Source organism: Pleurodeles waltl, chromosome 3_2, assembly GCF_031143425.1.
Source record: "Pleurodeles waltl isolate 20211129_DDA chromosome 3_2, aPleWal1.hap1.20221129, whole genome shotgun sequence".
NCBI lineage: Eukaryota > Metazoa > Chordata > Amphibia > Caudata > Salamandridae > Pleurodeles > Pleurodeles waltl.
In genome coordinates this window covers 67857785-67879684 of record NC_090441.1, presented here as the reverse complement: position 1 = coordinate 67879684, position 21900 = coordinate 67857785, and positions in this window count along the sequence as shown.

Below are 21900 nucleotides of genomic sequence, written 5' to 3'. Positions count from 1 at the left end.
GAGATCAACCAGTAGTCTTTATTAGCAGAAGGCTATTACCACGGGAGCAGAGGTGGAGTGCTATTGAGAGAGAAGCTTTTGCTGTGGTCTGGGCACTGAAGAAGCTAAGACCCTACCTGTTTGGGACTCACTTCCGGGTTCAGACAGACCACAGGCCCCTCAGATGGCTCATGCAGATGAGGGGTGAGAATCCAAAACTCTTGAGGTGGTCCATTTCCCTACAGGGGATGGACTTTACGGTGGAACATCGCCCAGGGGTTGACCACGCCAATGCTGATGGTCTCTCCAGGTACTTCCGCCTTAGCGATGAGAGCTCCCAGGAGGTCGGGTAGCTCTCCCCACTTTCAGCTGGGGGGGACACATGTTAGACCTGACAGCCTTAGGGTAGTCACCCCTAACTTTTTGCCTGCCTCCCTCCACTTTTTGAACACTATTTTTGCTGGTTTATAGACTCTGCGCACTTTACCCCTGCTAACCAGGGCTAAAGTGCATATGCTCTCTCCCCTAAAACATGGTAACCTGGAATCATACCTGATTGGACTATTAATTTACTTATAAGTCCCTAGTAAGGTGCACTCTATGTGCATAGGGCTGGTAAATTAAATGCTACTAGTGGGCCAGCAGCACTGGCTGTGCCACCCGCTTAAGTAGCCCCTTCTCCTTGTCTCAGGCCTGCCATTGCAAGGCCTGTGTGTGCAGTTTCACTGCCACATCGACTTGGCATTTAAAAGTTCTTGCCAAGCCTAGAACTCCCCTTTTTCTACATATAAGTCACCCTTAATGTGTGCCCTAGGTAACCCCTAGGGCAGGGTGCTGTGTAAGTAAAAGGCAGGACAGGTACCTATGTAGTTATGTGCCCTGGTAGTGTAAAAACTCCTAAATTCATTTTCACACTACTGTGAGGCTTGCTCCCTTCATAGGCTAACATTGGGGCTGCCCTCATACACTGTTGAAGTGGCAGCTGCTGATCTGAAAGGAGCAGGAAGGTCATATTTAGTATGGCCAGAATTGTAATACAAAATCCTACTGACTGGTGAAGTCGGATTTAATATTACTATTCTAGAAATGTCACTTTTAGAAAGTGAGCATTTCTTTGCACTTAAATCCTTCTGTGCCTTACAATCCACGTCTGGCTGGGCTTGGTTGACAGCTCCTTGTGCATTCACTCAGGCACACCCCAAACACAGGGTACTCAGCCTCACTTGCATACATCTGCATTTTGAATGGGTCTTCCTGGGCTGGGAGGGTGGAGGGCCTGCCCTCACACAAAGGACTGCCACACCCCCTACTGGGACTCTGGCAGACAGGATTGAACTGAAAGGGGACCTGGTGCACTTCTTAGCCACTCTTTGAAGTCTCCCCCACTTCAAAGGCACAATTGGGTATAAAACAGGGCCTCTGCCCTACCTCATCAGACACTTGCTGGAGAAGAAACCTGAACCAGAAACTACATCCTGCCAAGAAGAACTGCCTGGCTGCTCAAAGGACTCACCTGCCTGCTTTCTACAAAGGACTGCTGCCTTGCTGTTGCCCTGCTGCCTTGCTGAACTCTTGTCTGGCTGTGAAAGTGCTCTCCAAGGGCTTGGATAGAGCTTGCCTCCTGTTCCTTGAAGTCTCAGGACCAAAAAGACTTCTCTCTTTTACTTGGACGCTCCGTGCGCCGAAAATTTCGACGCACAGCTTGTTTCGCGGCGAGAAAAACGCCGCACTCCGACGCTGATCGACGCGACGCTCTTGGGACGATCGAAGATCCGACGCACGGCCTCGCAAGGACAACGCCACCCGACCTCTAGAGGAGAAATCGACGCGACGCCTGCCGTGAGATCGTAATTTCAACGCGTAGCCCCGCAGATCGAAGTCTAGAGGAGAAATCGACGCGACGCCTGCCGTGAGATCGTAATTTCGACGCGCAGCCCCGCAGACCGACGCGCAGCCGGAGAACAAGCAGGAAAATCCACGCACAGACCCGGGTCATCTGGTAATCCCCGCGATCCACAGAAAGAGACTGTCCGCGCGCCGGAAATCGACGCCCGACTTCCCCGCGTGGAAAATAACGACGCAAGTCCGTGTGTGCTGGGGAGAAATCGACGCACACACCCTTTTTCCACGCACCTCTTCTCTTGTGGCCCTCTGAGGAGATTTTTCCACGCTAAACCAGGTACTTGTGCTTGAAAGAGACTTTGTTTATATTCTAAAGACTTAAGACACTTTGGCCCTCATTCTGACCTTGGCGGGCGGCGGAGGCCGCCCGCCAAAGTCCCGCCGTCAGGTTACCGTTCCGCGGTCGAAAGACCGCGGCGGTAATTCTGACTTTCCCGCTGGGCTGGCGGGCGGTCGCCTTCAGGCCGCCCGCCAGCCCAGCGAGAAAGAGGCTTCCACGATGAAGCCGGCTCGGAATCGAGCCGGCGGAGTGGAAGCTGTGCGACGGGTGCAGTTGCACCCGTCGCGTATTTCACTGTCTGCACAGCAGACAGTGAAATACATGTAGGGGCCCTCTTACGGGGGCCCCTGCAATGCCCATGCCAGTGGCATGGGCACTGCAGGGGCCCCCAGGGGCCCCGCGACCCCCCCTACCGCCATCCGGATCCCGGCGGTCGGACCGCCGGGATCTGGATGGCGGTAGGGGGGGTCGGAATCCCCTCGGCGGCGCAGCAAGCTGCGCCGCCTTGGAGGATTCAATGGGGCGGCGGTACACTGGCGGGAGCCCGCCAGTGGTGCCGGTCCGACCGCGGCTTTACCGCCGCGGTCGGAATCCCCATTGGAGCACCGCCGGCCTGTCGGCGGTGCTCCCGCGGTCCTCCGCCCTGGCGGTCTTTGACCGCCAGGGTCAGAATGACCGCCTTTATATCACTTTTCAGTGATATCTCTACAATTTACCATTGCAACTTTATTCTTTTTGACCTACAATTATCCTGATAAATATTATATATTTTTCTAAACACTGTGTGGTGTATTTTTGTGGTGCTATATGGTGGTATTATATGATTTATTGCACAAATACTTTACACATTGCCTTCTAAGTTAAGCCTGACTGCTCGTGCCAAGCTACCAGAGGGTGGGCACAGGATAATCTTGGATTGTGTGTGACTTACCCTGACTAGAGTGAGGGCTTTTGCTTGGACAGGGGGTAACCTGACTGCCAACCAAAAACCCCATTTCTAACAGTGGGCTTTCGTCTATGGGATCGCCAACATCTAAATACGGCGGGCAGACCATCACGGTGATAGACAGGTTTTCAGTCGAAAAGTTGATGAAAGGACCATTACCGTCAACATTTAAATTAGGCATTATGTCATATTTTATATCCATAGAAAATATGACATAAAGGGACCTGCAGAACTGTTCAAAGCTACCAGCCAACCAAAAAACATAAAACTATGTATCTATTCCTTACACTTCATCATCGAACACACTACTACATGCTGCATCCCATAACATGATAACCGCACCTTGGTGATCATTACTCATGACATGTAAAAACGTCCCATAAAGGATCAAAACAAAAACAATGTCCTTTCACCACACATCCTACAAGGTATAGCATGCTACTCATGTCGGCAAGCACTTTAGTGCCCCACAGTAGGGTTGTAAGCTCAATATAAATGCTGAAATACAATATAATACAATAAAATACAATACAATACAATACAATACAATGCAATGCCTGGCTCAACCCATCATCCCCTCTCCCCATCGCCAAGGCCATCCCTCCTGGCTTCAAGATCACCCACCGAGGCAGGCATCACAAACCCAGAGGAGATATTGCAATCATCCACAAAAACACCATCGCCTGCACAACCGCAATGAATGAACCCACTGTGTTAATGGAAAACATGCACTTCTGACTACAAATCAGCCACACTACGACCATCGCAGGCAACCTCGCTTATCGGCGGTCAGGACCAAGCATCGCCTTCAGTAACCTCCTTATCGACTTCATCACCCCCATTGCCATCAAAGCCAATGATTTCTTACTGCTCGGCGACCTCAACATTCATCTCAGTCACCCAACAGACCACAATACCCCCGCCCTCCTAGACTGCTTCAACAGCATTCACCTCAACTGACTCACACAGCTTGTCCAAGGCCTGAATCACATTGCACACTTGACCCAGTTTTCAGAACCAGCAACAAAAGCCACCTCACACATGGATGGACCACTCCATCGTACACTTCTACATCAATGCATCCCGCTCCAGCAAACCAATGCCACCCATCAGAATCACTTCAAATGGAACAACGTAGCAGAGGCCCAGATCAAAGAAGCAAGGAAACCTGGTCTTGGGCTAAGACAAGAATCCTGCTCCAACTCTGGCAAAGAGCTTTTCAATATCGTCAGAGAGTTCAACAATCCATCAGCAGCCACCAATCATATAACCCCCTCACTTGAACTATGTGACAACCTCTCTGACTTATTCCTCAACAAAATACTCAAGATCTACACCAACTTCACACCCCAACCTACCATAGAAGACATCATGCAACCTCCCAACTCACCAGAATTGATCACCATCTAATGAATTGGCCCACTCACAACAGAAGTCACAGCCTGAATTACGCTGACCATTCTTTTAGGGTCCCCCACAGACCTTTTTCCCTCATCACCTGGGAAGAACACTGAATAGCACCAACCTCACCGCCATCATCAGCTTCTCCATACTTAAAGAAACCTTCCCAGATTGCTGGAAATTCGCAGAAGTACCAACTCTCCTGAAGTAACCCTTGACAAACCTGAAAGAACTCAGCAAATACAGACCTATCTTGTGCCTTTTTTTCCCCATCCAAAGTCTTGGAGAAAGAGATCAACAGACAACTCTCTGCCCATATAGAGCAGCACCACCTCCAGGACTCCACGTAGGTGGGGTTCTGCAACAGCCACAGCAGGAACTTCCCTCCTGGCAGTAACAGATGACATCCGGTCCATTATAGTCAGAGGTGAAACCACCTCTCTCATCCTGCTCGGCTCGACCTCTTGGCAGCCTTTGACACTGTTTCTCATTGCACCCTCATTGCTACACTCCAGGATTCAAGAATTCAAGGGCCAGCCCTGAGATGAATTGCTGCCTTCCTCTCCAACAGAACTCAATGAGTCAGAGTCCCCCATACACCACCGAACACAAGAGGCTCATCCATGGAATACCCAAGGGTTCTTCCCTCAGCCCAACCCTGTCCAACGTGTACATAGCGCCCCTCGCCCACTCCATAAGAGCCCACAGCATCAAATACTCTGATGGCTCGTGTTGGACCTGGCTCTTTTACAGGGTCATTCCCCAGACTTTTTGCTTTTTGCCTCCTTATTTTTCTGACCTTTGTTGGCTGATGTTTTGACTCTGAGCACTTTTTCACTGCTAACCAGTGCTAAAGTGCATGTGCTCTCTCTTACAAATTTGGTATGATTGGATTATACCTGATTGCCATATTTAATTTACCTATAAGTCCCTTGTAAAGTGGTATCCCTATACCCAGGGCTTGTAAATTAAATGCTACTAGTGGGCCTGCAGCGCTGCTTGCGCCACCCACTGAAGTAGCCTGTCCAACCTATCTAAGGCCTGCTAGCGCAGAGCCTGTGTGCGCAGTTTCCTGCCACAGGGACCTGGCATCTAAATTTACTTGCCAGGCCCAGAACTCCCCTTTTACTACATATAAGTCACCCCTAAGGTACGCCCTAGCTAGCCCTTTTGGGCAGGGTGCCATGTAGGTAGAAGGAAGGACATGTGCCATGTTGCGTGGCCTGTCCTGGTAGTGACAAACAGCCTAACTTGGTGTCTCACTGCTGTGAGTGCTGCCTCCTCATAGGATTGCATTGGAAATGCCCTGCCTTATGTGTAAGGGGTATTGTCTGATTTATGAGGGGTAGCGTAGGCATGTTTGGTATGGTTGTGACAGTGGTAAGAAATGCTGCTTACTGGTGTAGGTGTATTTTTTATTACTATCACAGAAATGCCACTTCTAGAAAGTGCACATTTATCTGTGCTTATGACTTTGGTGTTTTGCAGCTTGTCTCCAATCAACGTCTGGGCAGACTGACAGTTGGGGCTTTGTGCATACTTCTCAGACAGCCTGAACACAAGGAGGGTGGAGGTGACACAGAGGTGCATCTACATATTGTAAAGCCTTCCTGGGCTGAGAGAAGTGAGAGGCGGGGCACACCTGCATTTGTAAAGACTGTGCCCTGGCCTCACACAATAGGGTCGTTAACCCCCCACTGATGTTTGGAGCCTGTGCTGAAAGGATAGAGGGGGCACTCCCAGAACCAGCTGTAACTGGCTGGAACCTCCTCTCCCTACCATTGAAAAACACTGTAAGAACTGACTATAAGTAGAGGGGAATTTTCCCCCCAATTTGAACACTCTTGGAACTTGAAACTGGACACAGAACGCTGATGAATGGACTTACCAGGAAAACACCTTGGACTGCTGCTGCTGTGCTGACCTGTGACCAGCCTGGTCACTAGAAGGACTGTCACCATCTGCAACCCTTGTGCTGGGCTGTAGGTAGGCCCACCAGCCTCTGCTCCCTTATCTCCTGGTTGCTCCCAGGGGCAGGGTGCTGTGCCCCTGATCCCTGTAAGGGTCCCTGTAAGACTGGACTAAGCGCTGGAAAAAGCCCTCTCTTGGTACTGCAGACAAGGGATCACCGCCGCAGCCCAGGCTTTTAACTTTGCCCCCAGCGACCTGAAAAGTGCTTTCCTTCTGACCAAGGACACCGCCGTAGCCCGGGTCGCAAAAATCACCGTAGCACTTTGAAACGCGCTTTATTTTTGCCCCCGAATCACCGCCGCAGTCCGGGTTACTGGACTATAATTAGCGCGAGGTTCACGCTAAGCTAAGTGCCCCCGAGGCACAAAGATACATCAATTGGAGCCGGCGCGCTCCTAGCGGCGACCCCGGGGCACGGTCTGCTCCCAGGAGCGCCCCTGGGGCACCAGCCGCCTCCTCTTTACCTAGAAGCGTCCTGGCGGCCGGGAACCGCTTCCAAACACTCGCGCACCGCTTTGGGTACCTCCTTGGGCCCCCGGAGGGGTCCGAGCTCCCCAGAAACAACCTGCAGAATGTGGAGAAGGTGCGGGGAGCGCCCCTTCTCCGGTATCTGCCCAAGGAGCAGGACGCTCCTATATTTTGGCAGCTTTTCTCAAACGCCGGCATGGGGAAGGGAGACCTCGCCGGAGGTCCCTTCCCGTTTTTTCCTCCTGCAATCGTTGCTGGGCCACGCTGGGACAGGGTGTGAGGAGGCCAAGGCAGGCCCCCACCACGAGGAAAGCCCCCGTTTTGCGCTCAGGAGTGCCGGGGCCCCCCGTGGTCGTCATCAGGCATGGGAAGTACCTCTTCTACCCAAGAACCAGGTACTCTTAAGGAAAGCTAGGCTCCAGGAGCCTAATACAGACTTGTAGATGCTTACTATTCCCTATCTGGTTACTGTTTCTGCATATATGTGCTTATGTTCCTTTTATGGGCATGTCTAGCTGATATGTAATTGTTAGAAATTGGGTTTTTGGTTGGCAGTCAGGTTACCCTCTGTCCAAGCAAGAACCCTCACTCTAGTCAGGGTAAGTCACACACAATCCAAAATTATCCTGTGCCCACCCTCTGGTAGCTTGGCACGAGCAGTCAGGCTTAACTTAGAAGGCAATGTGTAAAGTATTTGTGCAATAAATCATACAATAACATAATATAGCACCACAAAAATACACCACACAGTGTTTAGAAAAATATATAATATTCATCTGGGTATTAGCAGGTCAAAACAATCAAAGATGCAATATGAATTTGTAAAGATATCACTAAAAAGTTATATGAAGTGTCTTAAGTCTTTAAAAAGCAAACAAAGTCTCTTTCAAGCACAAAGTACCTGGTTTGGAGTGGAAAATCTCCGCAAAGGGCCGCAGAAGAAGAGATACGTGGAAAAATGGTGTGTGCGTCGATTTCTCCTCTGCACACACGGACTTGCGTCGTTATTTTTCACGCGGGGAAGTCGTGCATCGTTTTCTGGCGTGCGGACAGTCTCTTTCTGTGGATCGAGGGATTACCAGATGTCCCGGGGTCTGTGCGTGGATTTTTCGGCTTGTTTTCCGGCTGCGCGTCGTTCCGCGAGGCTGTGCGTCGAAGTTTCGTTCTCACAGCAGGCGTCGCGTCGATTTCCCCTCTGGAAGTCGGGCGGAGTTGTCCTTGCGAGGCCGTGTGTCGAAGTTCCGGTCGCCCCGAAGGCGTCGCGTCAATCAGCGTTGGTGTGCGGCGATTTTCTCGCGGCGGAGCAAGCTGTGCGTCGAAATTTTCATCGCACAAAGAGTCCAAATGAAAAAGAGAAGTCTTTTTGGTCCTGAGACTTCAGGGAACAGGAGGCAAGCTATATCCAAGCCCTTGGAGAGCACTTTTACAGTCAGACAAGAGTTCAGCAAGGCAGCAGGCCAACAGCAAGGCAGCAGTCCTTTGTAGAAAGCAGACAGATGAGTTCTTTGAGCAGCCAGGCAGTTCTTCTTGGCAGGATGTAGTTTCTGGTTCAGGTTTCTTCTCCAGCAAGTGTCTGATGAGGTAGGGCAGAGGCCCTGTTTTATACTAAATTGTGCCTTTGAAGTGGGGGTGACTTCAAAGAGTGGCTAAGAAATGCACCAGGTCCCCTTTCAGTTCAATCCTGTCTGCCAGGGTCCCAGTAAGGGGTGTGGCAGTCCTTTGTGTGAGAGCAGACCCTCCACCCTCCCAGCCCAGGAAGATCCATTCAAAATGCAGATGTATGCAAGTGAGGCTGAGTACCCTGTGTTTGGGGTGTGTCTGAGTGAATGCACAAGGAGCTGTCAACTAAACCTAGCCAGATGTGGATTGAAAGGCACAGAAAGATTTAAGTGCAAAGAAATGCTCACTTTCTAAAAGTGGCATTTCTAGAATAGTAATATTAAATCCGACTTCACCAGTCAGCAGGATTTTGTATTACCATTCTGGCCATACTAAATATGACCTTCCTGCTCCTTTCAGATCAGCAGCTGCCACTTCAACAATGTATGAGGGCAGCTCCAATGTTAGCCTATGAAGGGAGCAGGCCTCACAGTAGTGTAAAAACAAATTTAGGAGTTTTACACTACCAGGACATATACACTACACAGGTACATGTCCTGCCTTTTACCCACACCGCACCCTGCTCTAGGGGTTACCTAGGGCACACATTAGGGGTGACTTATATATAGAAAAAGGGGAGTTGTAGGCTTGGCAAGTACTTTTAAATGCCAAGTCGAAGTGGCAGTGAAACTGCACACACAGGCCTGGCAATGGCAGGCCTGAGACAAGGTTAAGGGGCTACTGAAGTGGGTGGCACAACCAGTGCTGCAGGCCCACTAGTAGCATTTAATATACAGGCCCTAGGCACATATAGTGCACTCTACTAGGGACTTACAAGTAAATTAAATAGCCAATCATGGATAAACCAATCAATAGTACAATTTACACAGAGAGCATATGCACTTTAGCACTGGTTAGCAGTGGTAAAGTGCCCAGAGTTCAAAGGCCAACAACAACAGGTCAGAAAAAATAGGAGGAAGGAGGCAAAAAGTTTCGGGATGACCCTGTCAAAAAGCCAGGTCCAACGTTACCCCCTACCAGCCTAAAGCCAGGGGAGAACAATCACTATCCTGATGTACTTCCCTGTTTGAGGCGACAGAACAAGGACACAGGCCCACAACAGCAGGGGCATGCTCCAGTTCTTCGCCTTCCTGACTTCAATTGAATCCCTCAGTCCTTACTCTCAGGGCCCACTAGGCCAACCCATGGGGAACCTTTCTCCTTACCTGCGGATACCATCTGTGCAGCACCTAACCTTACTTTGCTCACAGATGTATCCCAGGAGCAGGATAGTACCACCAGGACCAACACAGTGGTGTTGCCTACTCTACCCCTGGGGTGTGACACTTGTCCCCCCCCCAGGGGTAACTCTGAACACCCGGACAGCAAGCCACAGTGGTTACTGACAGCTGTCAGGGATGAGAGCCAGGCCCCAGGCCTCTCAAAGCTCTCCCACCACTGTGGCTGTGGAGAGTGGGGGGAGGTAGCCCCAGATGCTGGGCACCCTTTAACCACTCTCCCTTCCACCAGGTCAGGGATGACGGCCTGAACCTGGTCCTCCTCTCTGGGGCTCTGTACCCTCCCTCCTGGAGCGGTGCCCCCAGAGTCCAACATGGTCAAGGTGCTTATAGAAGTCGCCCTGTACCATTCCTCCACCAGCGCAGGGCTGTTAACCTGCAACTGGCCCTCCAACCTGGGGTCTGTACCTTCAGGTTGGACCAGGGCCCGGGGTGAGGCTTCCCTCCCCCTGCCCTCCCTTCTGGGGTCCAGCACTCTCCAACTAGGAGTGGCCTCCTCAGAAGACAACATGGTAGGGGCACTGTTATCAGTAGCCCCTCCCTCCAGGTCCGGGGGGACACCCTGAACCTGGTCTTCCAGCCCAGGGTCTGTACCCTCAGACTGGATCACTGCCTGGCAACCCAGGACTTTCTGGGGGGCACGCCTACCCCCCACCAGGTCAGAGTTTAACCTCTGAACCTGGCCATCCAACTCAGAGTCACCACCCTGAGGTTGAACAATTGCCTGGCGCGCCAGGACTTCCTGGGGGGCACACTGACCCCCCACCAGGTCAGAGTTTAACTTCTGAACCTGGTCATCCAACCCAGAGTCACCACCCTGAGGTTGAACAATTGCCTGGCACGCCAGGACTTCCTGGGGGGCACACTGACCCCCCACCAGGTCAGAGTTTAACCTTTGAACCTGGTCATCCAACCCAGAGTCACCACCCTGAGGTTGGACAATTGCCTGGCACACCAGGACTTTCTGGGAGCCACACCTACCCCCCACCAGGTCATAGTTTAACCCCTGAACCTGGCCATCCAACCCAGAGTCACCACCCTGAGGTTGAACCATTGCCTGGCATGCCAGGACCTCCTTGGGGGCACACTCACCCCCCACAAGGGACACACCGTCCCCAAGGGCCACACAAGAGTCTGGTTGGCGCAGGTCTCCCGACCTCTGCCCATCCGGCAGAGTCTGGATCTCCCCCAAACCAGAAACGGTTTTATCTGGGTCATTCCTGGCGGGCTCTGCTTTCAGAGCTGACCCCTGACTCTCCAGGACCTCCACTGGGGTACGCAACCCCCTCTCAACCCTCTGTCTGGACTTCTGCACCCCCTCACTAGGAGTGGTACTGCCAGACACCAGAACTGGTGGGATGCTGGCTACAGTCACCCCCCCCAAGTTCTTCTGACACTGTGGGGCCTCCCTCAACAGGTGGCCCTATGGTACAGGCTAGGCTTCCTTCCTGGCATTCCCTCATGGAACCCTCTAGGACCTGGGACCTACCTGGGACACTACAATCCTCTCCCACCTCACTTGGTTGGGAAACACCTAGACACTCCCTTCAGGAGCACACACAAATGCCTCTTCAGACTCTCTGGTATTCACCCAGAAGTCTGCCTCCATTGTAAGCTCCCCGGGGTCAGAGAACTCACACTCCACCTGGTGTTGGCATAGCTCTGGAAAATAAGGACCAGACATATGCTCTCCAGCAATTACATCACTCTGCCCTTCACATGTATTAACCACAGTACCCTTCACCCAACCAGCCAGTGACTCAACCTTGAAAAAGAACTCTACATCACCCTCCTGAGACTGGCGAGACAGTATCTGACTGTCCCTGACACTCAACCCATACTCTTCTGGGATGTCTCCACACTCTATATCCCGGACGTCCACCAGGGGGTAACCCTTTTCCCTGTCACTCTCTTCTAGAGCCAGTAAAGTGTCCCTCCCCCCAGTAGGAATATGACTCCCTGTGCCAGTTCCCCAATCCTTCTCAGGGACCCTGTGCATAACGGGAACTACCTCATACCCTTGAACCGCCTGGGGTGTGTCAACTCCCTTCTTCAAGTTGGGCACCACATCTCTGGGCTTGTGCCCTTCTTCAGCAGTACTGGATGCAAGATTTTTGCTGCCACCATCTGAACTGGACTCAGCCCTTCCAGACTCCAGTTTCAGCTCTTCACAGCTCAGCTCTTGAGCTGCAATCCTTTCTTTTTCCAGGGCTAAGGCGCTTGCTGCCTCAGCTCTTTCAAGAAAGTCATCTAGCTCCTCCAGCGACCGCTCTCGAGCTAGGAGATATTCATCTCTCACTGGTTCTCTTTCCTCATCTGAGTAGTCTTCCTCCTCATCTGAGCAGTCCTCCTCCTCATCTGAGGAGTACTTAGTCATTTGTTTTTTTGCTGCCTCTTCCTCTGCCCATCTTTCTTCCCACCAGGTTATGTAGATATCTAGCAGTTCCATCTTAGTGGATCTCCTTGATATAGGAAGTCCCCATTTTCTGCAAAGCCTCCTTAGGTCAGCCTTAGTGAGGGATTCAGTAGGCACAACGTTTGACACACTGTAGATACCCATTCTCAATCTGATAAGGTATCACAGGCAAAAACCTAAATCCAAAGTCCAAAATATCAATAATATATCCAGGAGGACATCAGGGAACCAAAAGCAAAAAGATGAAAAATCAAGTTGACCTTCAACTGTGGGTAGGTAGTGAAATACTTAGCTACTGTATGTCACTGCACAAACACAAGTCCTATCCTCACCGCTGATCACCAATGTTAGAAATTGGGTTTTTGGTTGGCAGTCAGGTTACCCTCTGTCCAAGCAAGAACCCTCGCTCTAGTCAGGGTAAGTCACACACAATCCAAAATTATCCTGTGCCCACCCTCTGGTAGCTTGGCACGAGCAGTCAGGCTTAACTTAGAAGGCAATGTGTAAAGTATTTGTGCAATAAATCATACAATAACATAATATAGCACCACAAAAATAAACCACAAAAATACACCACAAAGTGTTTAGAAAAATATATAATATTTATCTGGGTATTAGCAGGTCAAAACGATCAAAGATGCAATATGAATTTGTAAAGATATCACTAAAAAGTTATATGAAGTGTCTTAAGTCTTTAAAAAGCAAACAAAGTCTCTTTCAAGCACAAAGTACCTAGTTTGGAGGGGAAAATCTCTGCAAAGGGCCGCAGAAGAAGAGATACGTGGAAAAATGGTGTGTGTGTCGATTTCTCCTCTGCACACACGGACTTGCGTCGATATTTTTCACGCGGGGAAGTCGTGCATCGTTTTCCGGCGCGCGGACAGTCTCTTTCTGTGGGTCGCGGGATTACCAGATGTCCTGGGGTCTGTGCGTGGATTCTTCGGCTTGTTTTCCGGCTGGGTGTCGTTCCACGAGGCTGTGTGTCGAAGTTTCGTTCTCACGGCAGGTGTCGCGTCGATTTCCCCTCTGGAAGTCAGGCGGCGTTGTCCTTGTGAGGCCGTGTGTCAAAGTTCCGGTCACCCCGAAGGCGTCGCGTCGATCAGCGTCGGTGTGCGGTGATTTTCTTGCCGCGGAGCAAGCTGTGCGTCGAAATTTTCGACGCACGAAGAGTCCAAATGAAAAAGAGAAGTCTTTTTGGTCCTGAGACTTCAGGGAACAGGAGGCAAGCTCTATCCAAGCCCTTGGCGAACACTTTTACAGCCAGACAAGAGTTCAGCAAGACAGCAGGCCAACAGCAAGGCAGCAGTCCTTTGGAGAAAGCAGACAGGTGAGTCCTTTGAGCAGCCAGGCAGTTCTTCTTGGCAGGATGTAGTTTCTGGTTCAGGTTTCTTCTCCAGCAAGTGTCTGATGAGGTAGGGCAGAGGCCCTGTTTTCTACTAAATTGTGCCTTTGAAGTGGGGGTGACTTCAAAGAGTGGCTAAGAAATGCACCAGGTCCCCTTTCAGTTCAATCCTGTCTGCCAGGGTCCCAGTAGGGGGTGTGGCAGTCCTTTTGTGTGAGAGCAGGCCCTCCACCCTCCCAGCCCAGGAAGACCCATTCAAAATGCAGATGTATGCAAGTGAGGCTGAGTACCCTGTGTTTGGGGTGTGTCTGAGTGAATGCACAAGGAGCTGTCAACTAAACCTAGCCAGACGTGGATTGAAAGGCACAGAAAGATTTAAGTGCAAAGAAATGCTCACTTTCTAAAAGTGGCATTTCTAGAATAGTAATATTAAATCCGACTTCACCAGTCAGCAGGATTTTGTATTACCATTCTGGCCATACTAAATATGACCTTCCTGCTCCTTTCAGATTAGCAGCTGCCACTTCAACAATGTATGAGGGCAGCTCCAATGTTAGCCTATGAAGGGAGCAGGCCTCACAGTAGTGTAAAAACGAATTCAGGAGTTTTACACTACCAGGACATATAAACTACACAGGTATATGTCCTGCCTTTTACCCACACCGCACCCTGCTCTAGGGGTTACCTAGGGCACACATTAGGGGTGACTTATATGTAGAAAAAGGGGAGTTGTAGGCTTGGCAAGTACTTTTAAATGCCAAGTCGAAGTGGCAGTGAAACTGCACACACAGGCCTGGCAATGGCAGGCCTGAGACAAGGTTAAGGGGCTACTGAAGTGGGTGGCGCAACCAGTGCTGCAGGCCCACTAGTAGCATTTAATCTACAGGCCCTAAGCACATATAGTGCACTCTACTAGGGACTTACAAGTAAATTCAATAGCCAATCATGGACAAACCAATCAACAGTACAATTTACACAGAGAGCATATACACTTTAGCACTGGTTAGCAGTGGTAAAGTGCCCAGAGTTCAAAAGCCAACAACAACAGGTCAGAAAAAATAGGAGGAAGGAGGCAAAAAGTTTGGGGATGACCCTGTCAAAAAGCCAGGTCCAACAGTGTTTATATGACTTGTGGTATATTCTCTAAAGTTCCTTTTATGGGTATTTAGAAATTGTTCATGACAAGTGCATATACCTTTTTCTATAATTCCTGACTACTGCTTATGTTGCAGAATCTGAGTACTTACGTGTTCTAATATGACACTGCATATTCCTGCAGAGTATTAGTAACTTGTGTAACATTCTGACAACTGCTAAAGTAGCAGGGTATTATTCACGTGTAATGTTGGTCTAATTATGTTTTGTGCAATACAGATTATTTTTACATAGCTCAGTGTTGTGTTTACTTTGTGGTGTACATTTTTCGTCACGTGTGTTGTGTGTTGTGCAAACGCTTTACACGTTGCCTCCAGGTTAAGCCTGACTGCTCGTGCCAAGCTACCAAGGGGTGAGCAGGGGTTATCTTGGACGTGTAACTCCCTAGCCCTGACTAGAGTGGGTAAGTTCTGCCTGGCTGAGGTGCATACCCTAGCCAACCAGAAACCCCATTTCTAACAGCTCATAACTCATCCTCTCCCTTACCAATACGAATAACACCACCAGGACTAACTACTCCTCCTGCATGACCAACGTGGTCAAATGGATGAGAGAGAACTGCCTTAAACTCAACACAGGCAAATGGAGAGCCTGATCTTTGGAAACAAGAGCTCCCGATGGGGCTCTGCCTGGTGGCCATTTGAACTAGGTCCCTCGCCAACCCCCACAGCCCATGCCAGAAACCTCAGCATTATCCTAGATGACAAATTCACAATACAGAAATAGGTCAGTGCTGTGACTGCATCCAGCTGTCCCATTTTTATAATGCTTCTCAAGGTTTTCAAATGGCTCCCCACACCACAAGCCACACAATCAGCCAGGTTCTCATAACCAGCAGACTCGACTACAGCAACATGCTCTGTGTCAGCATCTCCAACCAGCTCACACAAACACTACAGACCATCCAAAACACTGCCACCAGACTATTCCTAGAAGTCCCCAGAAGTGCTCACACCACTTCCTACCTCACTGAGCTACACTGGCTACCCATCCTGAAAAGTCACCACTTCAAGCTGCTCATCCAAGCCTACAAAGCCCTCTACCGCACCTGAGCACCATACCTCAAAGATATACATCAACTCTACCAACCCTCCAGGCAGCTACACTTTACCTCTTTCACCCTCGCACAGGCCCCCTGCATCTGCAGAAGAAAGTCAGGAGCGCACACCATCTCCTTCATTGCCACCAAGAACTGTAGTGAACTTCCTCGACACATCAGGACAGCTCGTTCACTTCTCAACTTCTACAAGAAACTGAAGACCTGGCTGTTCAACTAGGAGGTCTGCCTGGCCTGCATTCCTGCTCCTGTGCCTGGATACCTTCACGGGTGATAAGCTCACAATCTGACAAAAGCATATACACTTAGAGAATGCAATACAAAGTAAAAGTTGAACTTAATCAGAACTAAATTGCTTACATGGCTAACCTGGTTCATGCATTGACACATTTATCCGACTCACAACCTCAGCTGCAGTCTTAGTTCATGGATCAGGTTGTTGCCATGTGACTGCTCAGTCAGACCCAGAGTCTCAGTCTGGGCGTCTAGGCAGGGCAATCAGTGCCTCCAAGTTGCAGAGCCTGATGGCTTCCTGGCGCAGAGTACTTGCCTGGGAATTTGTGCCAGTAGTAGCATGTATCTTCAACAGTTGCTCTGGAGAGATGCATGCTGAGCTATCTGTCGGCCTCTTGAGAGCGACTATGATGTGACTTCCAGGAAGTGCCAGACACGCCAACTGTAAGAGGGCCCAGAAAATGTTTCCAGTCACCCCTTCTCTGGTCCTGGCTCACACCGCCTTGGGCATTGAAGAAGGATTAAACAAATTAGCTATTCTGAAATCAAAGCACTTTGGGTAATTTTCAGAGGAGCTATATATGCGTGACAATGCATTTGAGTGCAGGAATGTGTGGACAAGCACTATAATGTGTTATAATAATCCCTGACACGTGGTATTTGTCAGGGCTGTTGTTTTATGCTGATTCTCCTGCAAACTTTCTCTCAAGGATGTTCACGTCCTCCACAGCAGGCACCTTTCAGTAAGGTTCGGGTATTCCCAAACACTGTTCAGTTTTTTATGCGTGAATGCCACATCATTATGCTGACGTGTCAGTGTGAGTGTGCAATCTATTTCTTTATTCAAAGTTTCGGGAAGATTGCAGAGCTTCACTCAATTACAACAAGAAGTAGCAAAGAGGGTGACAACGTTTCCATCTGTCGCCTTTATAAAGTTCTTTTTATAAAGTGTTTAAGTTACATTGTAACAAAGCAACTGCCTGAAATGTCGGAAGTTGATTTCTTATTGTCGCAATCACCATATATAATAATGTGCGTGTCACAACCGAAAGGGTTGAACCATAACTCCATAATATTCACACGAGTTATTTTTTTTAAATCTAAAATTTTCATTGCAAGCATATGGTGGCCACATTTAGTTGGTGGCGTGTTTTCTTCAAATAAAAAAGTAACCATTGCACCAGCAATCCCAGACCAGGCCTTTTCACTTTGCCAATGCTTATTATTGGCGATATCATTACTGCTATTACGTTACTGCAATATTAAATGGAAATAACGTGCATTGTTATTACTAAGTTTATCATTATCATTATCATTACTAATCGTGCGACGTGCGCTCGTCTGGTTTAGAGCTGAGAGGCCTTCTTTTCAATGCGAATAATATTATTGTTATAATCACGGCTTCCTCTCGTCCTTGCTGTGGAGATGCGAGAAGTTCTTTTCAAGAAAAGGCTCGAGAACGCTGCGTGCTCTGCATAGGCAAGTACCTGGGACTTGAAGAGCGCGCGAGCAGTGTATTCTTTCAGTTCATAATTGCCTGTGCCAAGGTCACGGGGGCTGCGGTTTTCTCTCAGCAGCGGACTGAGACAAACGGAGAGGGGCGCGTGCTGCATCTGCAGCCCGGCCTTGAGATCCGGCAGCTGCCGCGTGAGCAGCACAGGCCGGGTCAGCTCGTCTCGAGGCGCAGGCACTGCTGTGGCTTGAGTGTTTTGTAGTGGCGCAGAGAGATAGGAGAGGCAGATGTCCATCCTTTCGGAGCATGGTGCAGTCCGCCGTAGGCCACAACCCACGTGAAAAATACTGCTTTAATGTGGCAGGACAGAGCTCGCATGTATTGGGTGGCCTGCTGCTCTGAAGATACGGAGCATCTACTGTCAAATTATTGTCAAATTAGTACATGAAAACCCTAACCCGAACCCCTCCACTAAAGCGCCAACAGCTTGAGCCATGGGCGTCCACAGAAATGCTTTCAATGGGGCATAATTTTAATCGACTAGTGCAGGTAGCGTAACACGGGGGGTGGAGAAATCTTGCTTTGTGAAAGACTCCCTCCCAACACTCTCTAAAATGCAAAAACTATTGCACTCTCGCAGGTTCTTTTTTCAACCCTGATTTCTCCCTTTGACTCTGTTTATTCTCTCCAACTTCCACAAGCTACGAAAAGTTCCTTACACTTGATAAGAGGTCTCCATTTTCCAATTAATCACTACCGTCGATTCCAGTGTATTGATGCTCCCAGTGCTTAATTGGCAAAAATAGTAAGTCCGGTGCCCAAAGTGTTTCTCACCGCACAGTGGGAGTTGACAAATGTTTGGATTGCCAGCAATCAAGGCTGCACAGCCTTTATTCCACATCATGCCTTGTTCATCTTCTGCCAGTCATACCCTGCCTCTTTATTTCACTCCCGCAGGCTCCTTTTCAACCCTGCTTTCTCTCTTTGTCTCTGTATTTTTTCTCTTATTTTTGCTTTCTACTTTCCTCCGTTTCTGTTTCTCTCTTTTCCTCTGCATATAAGTCTGATGAGAAAAAATAAATACCAGTTCCCAAAAATGAGTGCTGGTGGACCCCACATGCAACCACAAGCTCAAATTAGGCACTCATTACTCCGTCTTCCTCCTGTCCATCTTACCAACGTCACCCAGGAACATGTAAAATAAGGTAGAGTTGTATGTGTAAAGCACACGTTCATATGGCATTAAAATACCCGCAATAATCACTATCACCACTTCACTGATCACCTCCCATACAACAAGGTGCTCCAACTCATCAACTGTCACATTTCCTCTTTTCTCCACCCTCAGATTTATCTATGACCCCATACATGGCAAATTTCCAAACCCCCTGGCTGTCCTATACCACAGCCTGGATTTAGAGGCCCGACATTCCCCAACTCACAAAGTAACCTCATTTCCTTTCAACTTCCTGAAAATAAATCTTCTTCAAAATTGCTGAAGCTTTCAAATCTATTGGGTCGAAACCTAGGGGAAGATTTATAATTATTTCATGCATCGCAGAAAGGCACCAAGGGCAGAGTAACTCAGGGCAGCGAATTGCTCTGCCTTGCGTTACTCAAGATTTATCAAGCTACTCAGGGCAAATCTAGCTTAGGTTTTATTTCCCCCTTGCGCCCCCTTGCGTGGCATAAGGGCAATGCCACAACCACGATAAACATGCCCCCTAGAGTGTAACACAGCAAGTGAAATGTACTGTAAGCTGATTGGATCCCATTAGAAGTTTAGGACTTGAAATTGTCTGGCGAGCTGCATTTGCACCACCAGCCCAGGGCTGGATATACACTGCAACTTTCAGTATCAGCGAGATTCACCTTGTGCTTCAAGGAGCTCTGCACACCCATGGACAGAGGATCAGATGCAGAATTATTGGATGTTTTCCTTTGCGTGTAATAACCATAGCCCATGTCTCAGCACAAGACTTTGCTGATCTGCTGCTGAAGGAGTCTGGGAGGTGGACTGCTCTGCATTAAAAAGGACTGACTTCTCCTACCTGCTCCCAAACTCCAGCATTCTAGCACTATGCCATGCAGACGATTTAGAGCCTGAGCCTTCTGCGATTGAGAGCCTGCAACTACTGCACAAGCTGCTCTGCATTGTCACCATGAACAGACACAAAACCTGTGTGCTTCTCGCTGCGTCCGCAGGAGAGTCGGACTATGTGGCACTGATGTCCTTGTGAAGCCACCATGCCTGTGCCCTACACTACTACGCCTCTTTCTCCATGTGCTGCTGAGGTCTGAGTGACATCGAAGGGCCAGATTTATGGGAATTTAGTGAAGGGCAGCACAGCAAGTCACTTTGCTATGCTGCACTACGTCGAAGTGAAAGGGCAGGAATGCACCCTATTTATGCGATTGCGTGCATTCCTGTCCTTTCCCCCTGCGCTGGCACCGTTTTGGCAGCCTAGCGCCAATACAGGCACCCTTGCACCATGGTGCAAGGGTGCATGTGTTGTTGGCAGGATTGTTTTCGTGCAGGAAGGGGCACCTTCCTACACAGAAACAATCCACAGAGGTGTTTTCCTCTTTCTATGTGTGCTGCAGAATGCAGCACACATGGAAAGAGGAAAAAAAGAGAAGCAATAAAAAAAATTCTCCTCGTTACTACTGCCCTAGAGAGGCATAAGGTTTTGACACATTCCCAGGTTTACAGGTCCTTGTAAATCTGTGAATGTGTCAAAACCCATGGGAGTTGTGTGAGAAATCCCACCGTAACCCCAGGGAACGCTTCCCTGGGGCAGAGTAAGGCAACACAGAGACTCGCTGCCTTGCCTTACTCCATATCTATGAGGCCATTCGACGTCACGCAAAGATATGGTTGCGAGGTTTGCACTGCCGCCACAGCACTAAAAGTGAAGCAGCGGTGGTGCAAGCTTCTAAAAAATATGCCCCAAAGTGCCTGCACCCTGCACTGTTGTGCACCCTGTTCTTTCATTAATGCGAAGTCCTTTTGCAGCACGTGCTCTGCATCGGCCGGCAAATTTTTATTTTGTACCTTTGATGCCTCTGCGGCATGAGGGCCGCACTCCTGCAAACCTGCTGTGAGCATTTCTGAACTGCGTGACTGCTGCTGACGGGGACAGACCAGGCAGTGCAGACATCTAAGCAGCTCCTTTGTAACCAGCCATGCAGACAGCTGAAGAGAACAGCGTCAGACATCGAACTGTGCCAGTCAGAATGCTGCCAGCGCGCGCTGCCCTAGGCTAGTCCTCTGATAAGAGCGAATACGCATAGTTACACAGAAGTTGCAAAGTAACTACGATAAGAAGAAATGTTAATCCATGATATGCATTGTAACTTCTTAAAATTACTGGGCATATTACTTTATGGCCAAGCCCTTTAGCGTTTTTAAATAAAACAATAACCTTGCATGGACACTGTATGTAGTATGAGTCATACATGTGCTGTCTGAACTAAATGTCCGACTTCATACTCCAAAACTAAGCTAGGGCTGTTGAACTACACTACCACTGAGAGTCGAAGCCTAAAGAGCAGATACGTTGCATTTCAGCGACCTCCTAGTAGAATCTGTTTCCTCTGTTTACAAGGAAAACGTCGGTGGTGTGCTAAATATAAGTAATTTGATTTTGCGTAATTATGCAAAAACATTACTCAGAATTACTCATACTGAAAAACCGACATTTTGCTTTGTATTGTAGCAGGAAATATGCCCTCGCAGCCATTACAGACATATCAACCCAGTTCTTCTCCTGGGCCTACTGGGTTTCATTCGTGTCCTGATCTATAGTTTCTGCTCCACCTTCTGTATCCAGCAGCCCCCCTTCCTTTCCCAGGCCTACTGACCCACTTACAACCAATGGCGCTAGTGAACGAATCACGTACCTTCTTACCTCACCATGTTAAACTTAAAGGTGAACCAGATCCTAAGAATTCATCGGCCTGGCAGCCACAGCTAGCCTTTCTGCACTGTGAACCACAGGAGTCTAGCTCATGTCAATGGGTTCTTTTCCACTTTGCCTGGATCCACTTGCACTCCGAAGCCCACCAACTCTCTGCCTCGCCTGTTTGCACTGAAACCAACACCATCTCAAAATGTACCCAGTGAAGAGTTGGGGCATGAAAAGTATTTCCCTTCCGATTTTATTTGTGTATCATATGGATTGCACCTGAGATTATGGCATGTCCTATAGAGAGGTGCCCCCCCTGCCTAGGTTGGCTGGTTTAGGCGTGGAAGATAAGCTCTTCTCCATGTGAATGGGTAGCGTGTTCTATGTCAGTCCATGTACACAACCTTTTTGGAAGTATCTTATGGCCGCAGGTCATTCATGCAGCGCAAGTTCTTTAGGAACTAAGAGATCCATACAGTAACCTGTGAGAG